Here is a 10,270-nt window from a genome sequence, read left to right as displayed (position 1 = left end):
ATCTAGTTGACAGTCTGAGATGGAAGTAGAAGATAATGTCATGTTGATGGTATTAGTGCCCTTATGAAAAAAAGAAGAGATCAGAGGCCCCCTCTTTCTCTACCATGTGAGTGTGATAGAAGTTCAGGAAAAGAGCCCTCACCAAGAACTGAATCTGCTAACACTTTGATTTTGGACTTCCCAAGCTCCAGACTATGAGAAATAAATTTTAAGCTACATGTATGTGCATACTGACAAAAATAAAATCATATGCCATTATTTTAAAATAATGCAAATACAGATATAGCCAAGATGGTGGAATAGGAAGACCCTGAGCTCACCTCTTTTTGCAGGCACACCAAAGTTAAAGCTAAAGATATAAAAAAGGAAACAATGAGATGCGTAGGAGGGGCTAAGATGTGGTATAGTCAGGACTCACACTCCCATGTAGGTACCCCATAAACAAAATAATCACAATTGCAGAAGTTCTTCCCTAGGAGTGAGGAGTCTGAGACCCATGTGGCACTCCCCAGCCCAGGCATCCTACACCAGGAAGACAAGCCCCTAGAACATCTGGCTTTGGGGACCAGCAGGGCTTATGAATGAGAGCCAGGGAACATAGGAAATGAAGTGTCTGCCCTTCAAGGGTACACACAATGTCCTACGTGCCCTGAGTCCCAGTGCAAGGGAGTAATTTGAAAGAAGTCTGGGTCAGACCCACTAGCTGATCCCAGACAGCCTCCTGGAGAGGCAGGAGGCAACTGGGATTTTCCCTGGGAACATAAACAATGATGGCAGCCATTTTCGGAGCTCATTCTACACTAGTGCTGGCAAGTACACTTTTAGCACTAACATATTAGCACTAAGGGCTTATTTGCCTGCCAGTGTGCTGACGCCAGTCCTGGGCCCTCCCTGACCCAGAGCAAGGTGCCCCAGGAACTGGCGCTACCCATCAGTGGGCTGCCACCAGCTCCAGGACCCCACAGCCCCAGCTGCTCTGGGACCAAGCCTTACATGCCAGCTTTTCTGCACCAGCCCCAGGACCCACTGGGCCACAGTCAGTTGTGCCAGGACAAAACCCCACCCTGTAGTGAGCAAGTACCAGCCCTGGGCTTCCTTGGACTAACAGCCAGTTGCCCCAGGACCTGGCCATGAGCAATGGTGGGGCCTGGCAGCCACCCATCCTGCGAGTGTGCCTACAGTAGCCAGTCCTACTGCAAAGGATCTGAGCCCCATAAGATGTCTCCTACAAAAGTTTACTTCTCCAAAATCAGAAAATGTAACTGAACTACCTAATACATAAAAATAAGCACAGAAAATTAGGTAAAATGAGGAGGCAGAGGAAAATTTTCCAGATGAAGGAACAAGACAGAACTCCAGAAGAACAACTAAGCAAAGTAGAAATAAGGAGTCTTCCGTAAAGAGTTCAAGGTAATGATCATAAAGATGCTCAATGAACTTGGGAGAGGAATAAATGAACACAGTGGAAAAGTTTAACAAAGACTTAGAAGATATAATGAAGAACCAAACAGAGCTGAAAAATACAGTGAGTGATGTAAAAAATACACTAGAAGTAATCAATAGTAGCTTAGATAATACAAAGCAACAGATCAGCAAAGTAGAAAACAGAATTGTTAAACTTACTGAAACTGAATAGAAATAATAAAAAATAATTTTTAAAAAATGAGGATAGCTTAAAAGAACTCTGGGACAACATCAGTTGTACTAACATTTGTATTATAGGAGCCCAGAAGGAGAAGAGAAAGAGAAAGGGGCAGGGAACTTATTTGAAGAAATAATAGCTGAAAACTTGTTTAATAACCTGGGAAAGGAAACAGACATTTAGGTCCCAGAAGTACAGAGAGTCCCAAACAAGATCAACCCCAAAAAGGTCGCATCAAGATATATTATAATATTAAAATAGAAATAATTAAAGATAAAGAGAGGATCTTAAAAGTAGCAAGGGAAAAACAACTACATGTGTATAAGGGAACTCCCTTAAGACTAGCAACTGACTTTTCAGGAGAAACTTTGCATGCCAGAAGGGAATGGCATGATATATTCAAAGTGACAAAAGGAAAAAACCCTACATCCAAGAATACTGTACCTGGCAAGGCTATCAATCAGGTATGAAGGAGAGATACAGACAAGCAAAGAAGAGTTGTACAGACAAGCAAAAGCTAAAATAGTTCAGCACCTCCAAGCTGGCCTTAAAAGAAATGTTCTCTAATTTGAAAAGAAAAGAGCACAACTAGAAATATGAAATTACAGAAGGAAAAATCTCATTAGTAAAGGCAAACATACAGTAAAGTTAGTAGATCAACCACATATAAGTCTAATAGAAATATTAAAAGACAAAAGTAGCAAAATCAACTTGACCCTTGAACAACACGGGGGCTAGGGGCACAGGCCCTTTGCACAGTGGAAAATACACATATAACTTATAGTCAGCCCTCACATACAAAAGTCCACATCCATAGTTCTCCATTTCTGAGGTTCCACATCTGTGGATTCAGCCAACACTGATCATGTACTACTGTAGTATTCACTTAAAAAAAAAAAAGTTCAAGTGGGCACACAGAGTTCTTCAAATCTGTTTTGTCCCAGAGTCAACTGTATATTCATAATAAGTAGTTGAGGGATATATAAAACAATACTGAAAATATGATGTCAAAAACATTAAGTCTGGAGGGGTAGTAAAAATGCAGGATTGTTAGAATGTGTTCAATCTTAAGAGATCATAAACTTAAAATAATTACATATATAGAGATTATTATATATAAACCTCATAATAACTAACTAAACTAAAAATCTGTAACAGATACACACAGAAAAGAGAAAGGAGTCCAAACACAACATAAAAAACCATCTCTAATCTCAAGGGAAGAAAGCAAAATAACAAGAAAGTAACAGAAAAAAATACAAAAACATCCTAAAAACAACAAAAGGGTATTAAGTACATGCCTATCCATAATCCTTTAAAGGTAAATGGAATGAACACTCCTATCAAAAGACATAGAGTGGCTAAATGGATAAAAAAAACTAAATAAATAGATAAATAGATACAAAAACAAACCCATATATATGCTGCCAACATATATATGAACAAACAAGAGACTCACTTCAGATTTAAAGACGCATACAGATTGCAAGTGAGGGAATGGAAAAAGGTCTTCAATGCAAATGGTAACAAAAAACCCTCTGGAGTAGCAGTATTTATTACACAAAATAGATATTAAAACAAAAAGGCAAAGGAGGACATCATATAATAATAAAGGGATCAGTTCAACAAGAAGATATAAGAATTGTAAATATATATAGGCCCAACATAGAAGCACCTAAATATATAAAGTAAATACTAACAAACATAAAGGGAGAAATTGACAGTAACACAATCATAGTAGGGGACTACAACACCCCACTTAGATCAATGGACTGGTCATGCAGACAAAAGATTAGTAAGGAAACACTGGTCTTAAATAACACATTAGAGACACATAAACACACATAAAACATTCCATCCAAAAGCAGCAAATACACATTCTTTTTAAGTGCACATGGAACATTCTCCAGGGAAGATCACATACTAGGCCACAAAGCAAGTCTCAGTTGATATAAGAGGACTGAAACCATATCAAGCACCTTTTCTGACCACAATGACTGAAGACTAGAAACTAACTACAAAACAAATAAACAAAAAAGCAACAACAGCAACAAAACTAACCCGCAAAAAACACAAACACATGGAGGCTAAACAATATGCTACTAGACAACCAATTGGTCACTGATGAAATCAAAGTAATTTTTAAAAATTTCATGGAGACATAAGAAAACAACATAATGATCCAGAATTTATGGGATCCAGAATTTATGAAAGCAAAACAGTTCTAAGAGGGAAATTTATAGTGATACCAGCCTATCTCAGGAGAGAAGAAAATTTTGAAATAAATAATCTAAGAAACTTACACTTAAAAGGAACTAGAAAAAGAATAAACAAAGCCAAAAGTTAGTAGAAGGAAGGAAATCATAAAGATCAGAGCTGAAACAAATGAAATAGAGCTAATTCTTTGAAAAGATAAACAAAATCAATAAACCTTTGGCCAGACTTACCAAGAAAAAAAGAGAGAGGGCACAAATAAATAAAATCAGAAATTCAAAAGAAGTTGCAACCAATATACCTCAGAAATAGAAAGAATCATAAGAGATTACTATGAACAATTATACACCAATAAAATGGACTGTCTAGAAGAAATGGATAAATTCCTATATACATACAATCTTAAAGACTGAGCCAAGAAGAAATAGAAACCAATTACTAGTAATGAAATTGAATCAGTAATTTAAAAAACTCCCAACAAACAAAAGTCGAGGACCAGTGACTTCACATGTGAATTCTCCCAATCATTTAGAGTTTACACCTAGTTTTTCCAAACTATTCAAAAAAAAAATTGAAGAGTAAGAAGTGATTCTGAACTCATTCTATGAGGCTACCATCACCCGCATACCAAAGCCAGACAAAGACACCACACACAAAAAATTACAGGCCAATATCCTTTATGAACATAGATGCAAGTATCCTCAACAAAATATTAGCAAACCAAATTCAACAGTGTATTAAAAGAATCATGCACCATGATCAAGTGGAATTTATCTCAGGGATACAAGGCTGGCTCTTGCAAGTATCTGCAAATCAATCATTGTGGTACACCACATGAACAAACTGAAGGACAATAATCATATGACCATCTTAATAGATGCAGAGAAGTGTTTGACAAGTCAGCATCCACTTAGTATAAGCACTCTCAACAATGTGGTTATAGAAGAAATGTACCTCAACATAATGAAGGCCATAAGAAGGGCAAACCTAAAGGCAGTATCATACTGAATGGTGAAAAGCTGAAAGCATTTCCTCTAAGATCAGGAACAAGGCAAGGATGTCCACTCTTGCCGCTTTTATTCAACATAGTATTGTCTTACAGTCCTAGCCAAAATCTTTTGTGTTTCTATACTAACAATAAAGTATCGGAGAAATTAAGAAAACAACCCCACTTACAATCACATCAAAAGGAATAAAATATCTAGGAATAAATCTAACTAAAGAGGTAAAAGACCTGTACTCAGACAACTATAAGACATTAGTGAAAGAAATTGAAGATGATGCAATAGATAAAAAGATTACAAGAACTCATAGATTACAAGAACTGATATTGTTAAAATGAGCATATTACACAAGGTAATCTAAAGGTTCAGTGCAATTCCAATCAAAATACCAATGGCATTTTTCATAGAACTAGAACAAATAATTCTAAAATTTGTATGGAAGCACAAAAGACCCCAAATAGCCAAAACAGTCTTAAGAAAGAAAAAGAAAACGAGGTATCATTCTCCCTGATTTCAAACTATACTACAAAGCTTCAGTAATCAAAACAGTATAATTATGGAACACAAATAGACACAATGGAACAGAATACAGAGTCAAGAAGTGAATCCACACTTACGTAGTCAATTAATTTACAACAAAGGAGGCAAGAATATACAATGGGGAAAAGAAAGCCTTTCAATAAATGGTGTTAGAAAACTGAACGGCTACATGTAAAAGAATGAAATTGAAACATTTTCTCACACCATATATAAAAAAAACCCTCAAAATGGATGAAAGACCTAAATGTAAGAATAGAAACCATAAAACTCCGGAAAGAAAACAGGCAGAACATTCTTTGACATAAATTGCAACAACATTTTTTGGGATCTATCTCCTAAGGCAAAGGAAACAAAAGCAAAAATTAACAACTGGGACCAAATTAAACTTAAAAGCTTTTACATAGCAAAGAAAATCATTGACAAGACAAAAAGACAAAGTACCGAATGGAAGAAAATATTTGCAAGTGATGCAACTGATATGGGGATAATATCTAAGATATATAAACAGCTCATACTCAATATAAAAAAAAAAACCCAATTTAAAAAAGCAGAAGATCTGAATAGATATTTTTCCAAAGAAGACAAACAGATGGCCAACAGGCCCATGAAAGGATGCTCAACATTACTAATCATCAGAGAAATGCAAATCAAACCACAGTGAGATATCACCTCACACCTGTCAGAATGGCTATCATCAAAAAGACCTCAAAAATCCAATGTTGATTTGGATGTGAGGAAAGGGAACACTTACACAGTGTTGGTGGGAATGTAAATTTGTTTACCCAAAACGGAAGACTATATGGAGATTCCTCAAAAAACTAAAAATAGAATTACCATATGATCCAGAATTCCACTCCTAAATATATATCTGAAGAAAACAAACATGCTAATTCAAAAGGAAACATGCACTCCAATGTTCATAGCAGTATTGTTTACAATAGCCAAGACAGGGAAGCAACCTAAGCACCAATCAGATGAATGAGTAAAGATGATATATATGGAATGGAATACTCAACCACAGAAAAGAATGAATTCCTGCCCTTTGCAACAACATGGATGGACCTAGAGTAAATTATGCTAACGGAATTAAGTCAGAGAAGACAAATACTGTATGATTTCACTTACATATGAAATGAAAAACAAAACAAATGAATAAACATAAGAGAAACAGACTCATAGATATAGAGAACAAACAGGTGGTGTCCAGAGGGGATGGGATGGGATGATGAGTGAAATAGGTGAGGAATATTTAGAGGTACAGAATTCCAGTTATAAAATAAATAAGTCATGGGGATGTAATGTACAGCATAGGGAATATCATCAATAATATTGTAATAACTTTGTATGGTGATAGATGGTAACTAGACTGACTGTGGCTGTCATTTTGTAATGTATAAAAGTATCAAATCACTGTTTTACACCTAAAACTAATGTAATTAAGTCAATTACATTTCAATTAAAAAATGAATTAAAAAATAAAATGACACATTATAGCCACTAATTTATTAGAGCCACTAATTTATTTAATTCAAACCAGGCCTGAAGGAAAATAAGTGAGACACAGTGACTTGAGGTGATTCTCCTCACATAGGAATGAAAGAATTTTCTATGGCAGTATAGACACCAGGTTGAATAGTTTCCCATGACAACCAATTAGTATGTTTGAAATTAATGGTTACATTCCGCAGGAGATAATATTATAGTTTTGAAGTCTTAATATCTTCAGGGAACTTGTTACAAGTATGGTTAACTCTTGAACAACATAGGGGTTAAGGCACTGACCCCTGAGTAATTGAAAATCTGACTGTATCTTTACAGGCAGCCTTCTGTATCCATGGTTCTGTATCCCTGGTTCTGCATGAGGATTCAACCAACTGAGGATCGTATCATACTGTAGTACGTATTTATTGAAGAAAATCCATGTATAAGTGGACCTGTGCAGTCCAAACCCATGTTGTTCAAGATCAACTGTCATCTATATTTTGTTTTGATTACAAAACACAAAGTAGAATGGTCACAGGACCTGGAAAAGATAGAAATTTCCCCAAGGACCTGTTCTCAGTCTTTATCTTTAAGAAGTTCTTGTAATAGTTATACCACCAGAGTGTTGTTTCCACACTGCACGTGTGACAGCTACCATGGAGTTTAGCAGCTGTTGGTAAAATGGTACGGAGATTGAAGTAAGTTGTAAGAATTCAGAAAGTTCTTTTCCTTGCTATTTGTTTACATTATCTTTGTAACCTTGAACTTGTCACCTGATTCTTCATTCTTATTTGAAAAATCAGAAGCTGTACTTCACAGGGTTGTTTTTTTTTTAAACACTTGATCATTGTAAATTATGTTGAAAAATGAAGTGTTAGATAAGAGATGAAGGATACATGTATGGATGTTTATTTTAGAACTCAATCTTATATTGTCATTACTTTACAACATGGTTTTACGGTTTTCTCTGAGCCACTTTTTCCCTTCATTCCGAACAAAGCTTCTTGCCAGGTTTCTAACATCCATATGTCCCCTAACTAAAGATTTTGTAAAGAGTGTAACTAATGTATTGTAGTTGATTAACAAGGTGTATATTTATTCTGAGTACTGATTTAATAAGATACTCTTACACTACATAAATGCAGGTCCTTAAACGCCCAGTTTCTTACAACGGGAGCATTTATTTCCCATTAATTTGTTCTTTTGCCAAAATCTTGCATTGTTCTTAAGTATTGTAAGGCCAAAATATGGTGAGCTGCTGCCTCGTAATCTGACTTTTCACCCCCCAATACTCTCAAGCTTCTTTTGACTTCCTTTTTCTTGACAGTTTTAACTCTGCTTCAGTTGGACTAAGCTACTCACTGCTCTCCATGCATATCTGACACCTGTGGTCACCCTCTTTTCCCTCCTTGGAATGTTCATTCCCCTGCTCTCCTTTCCTAGCTGAGTGAGACCTTCTCATTTTGCGAAGCACAGCTCAAGGCTGCCCTGATCTCCTCCCTCTAGGAAGAGTTCTCCCTCTTTTGAGTTCCTACTCTTTCCGTCATCCATCCTGCTCCCATCTTTGTTTTGTCTCAAGAATGGATTGGAAGATCAATTATGATGTGATTCTCTTTATACCTCTTTGCATCTCCTTAATGTCTAGGTTTTGCGGACTTGATAAGTTGGTGGGTGTTGTGGATAAACTCTTTGATTCCATCCTCTAGTATTGGAAATAGTGTTTAATATTTTCCCAGTGAGACTATTTCAGGCAAGTCATATAAGGCCACCAAAGAATGAACAAAAGATAAGACAGGTTAGCTTAGCTTTTTAAATGGCTAACTCTGATGAAATTAATGTATAAAGTTAAATTTTGAAATGTTCAGTATAAAGAAGGCCAAAAAATTGCTGTGTTGATTAGTAGCATGAATTTCTTCTTTAGTGAAGTCTTTAATTGCTAGCCCAATGTAATTTCTTTTTTAATTTAAAAATTGAGGGGGGGAGGTAAAATTAGGTTTTTACTTATTTATTTTAATGGAGGCACTGGGGATTGAACCCAGGACCTCATGTATGCAAGGCATGTACTCTACCACTGAGCTATATCCTCCTCCCACCATGTAATTTTTAGTTCAATTAAAAAGTAGAAATTGTAGCCCTTAAACTTCTGGCTAGTTCTGTTTTGTCAGACAGTTATAAGATTACAACTAAACTTCTATTATTTGCTTATTTATGCAAGTATCTCTTCATGAATTTACTATCTCTTAAATATGGTATTTCATTCACTTAGTAGTTTTGTATTCACTGAAGGCTAAAATAGACCACAACAAGTAAACAAATTAATAAAATACTTATTCTACAGGGAATAAGCAGGGGAACTGTGATATCATGAGTCAGGCAAAGAGCATTCCAGAGGCAAGGAGTACTAAGCACAAAGTAGTGGAGGTAGAAGAGCTTCAGGAGTGCCAAGGAGACCAGAGTGATGGTCCACTGTGGCGGAGGGCAAGAATGAAAAAAAGTGAAGTTGAGGAGAGGGCCAGAGGCCAGATCAAGCAAGATCTAGGAGGCCACAGGAGGAGATTGGGCTTTATTGAAAGGGCAAGGGGAAGCCTTTGAAAGATCAGAGGCAGAGCAGTGATAGGATCTGTCTGCATTTTGAAAAGGATCTTTCAGCCTATTACGGGAAGAATGAGTTACAGGAGTCAAGAGCAGAAGAAAAAGGCCAGTCAAGAGATTGGTGCCATGGTGGCTTGGGCCAGGGTATTGAGTGTGGAGACAGAGGAGAGTATATGGTTTTGAGAAAAATTTGGAGATGGAACCCCCGGAAGTTGGTGATAGATGGGATGTGGCGGGTGATGTAAGGGATGAATCAAGGATGAATTCCATAGCTTTTCATCTATATACATCCTTTCTCCCTAGGTTATTTTTGCTTTTACTATATCTGAGTCTTTCAGATCTTAAAGAAAGACTAAGGAAAGGAATATAGGAAAAATGCATTCATCACTTTAAAAAATATTATGATTTTCTTGCTTATAATTCTGAACACTAGTTCTTACAGTGACTTTTGGCCAAAGGCAATAAAATTATAAAATGCACATTGGGTGCATAGCTGGCCAGTTTGTGGAATCATTTTGAAAAGTATGTTGAAAAATGTTTCTGTCTCTTGAGCTACTTCTGATTATAATATAATTTCTACCAGTCCAACTAATTTTATATGCTCAGAAAGTGGTACAACTCCACGGGAAATAAAAATTTTTCATTGACTAGCAGCCTGTAACTGCTTTAAGTGTAATTACACATTTTTCATTTAAGATCAATTTCACAAAATCGTTTTTATGACCTAAGGCTGCCTTCTTAATAATTGGGTGCAGCTAATTTATTAGGGTTTGCATGTGTTGGTACTGCTGTCATT

The 10,270-nt window shown here is 36.3% G+C and overlaps 1 non-coding gene across 1 annotated transcript; it reads right to left on the bottom strand.

Annotated features, from left to right (window-relative positions):
- Positions 1-8,896: 8,896 nt before the first annotated feature.
- Positions 8,897-8,969, bottom strand: TRNAA-UGC (transfer RNA alanine (anticodon UGC)). The gene has a single exon. It is a non-coding gene; the product is annotated as a tRNA-Ala (tRNA).
- Positions 8,970-10,270: the final 1,301 nt, after the last annotated feature.

The sequence above is a fragment of the Camelus bactrianus genome, chromosome 15 (assembly GCF_048773025.1).
Source record: "Camelus bactrianus isolate YW-2024 breed Bactrian camel chromosome 15, ASM4877302v1, whole genome shotgun sequence".
Classification (NCBI taxonomy): Eukaryota; Metazoa; Chordata; class Mammalia; order Artiodactyla; family Camelidae; genus Camelus; species Camelus bactrianus.
The sequence above is the reverse complement of the archived record's forward strand: the minus strand, read 5'-3'. Positions and strand labels throughout refer to the sequence as shown.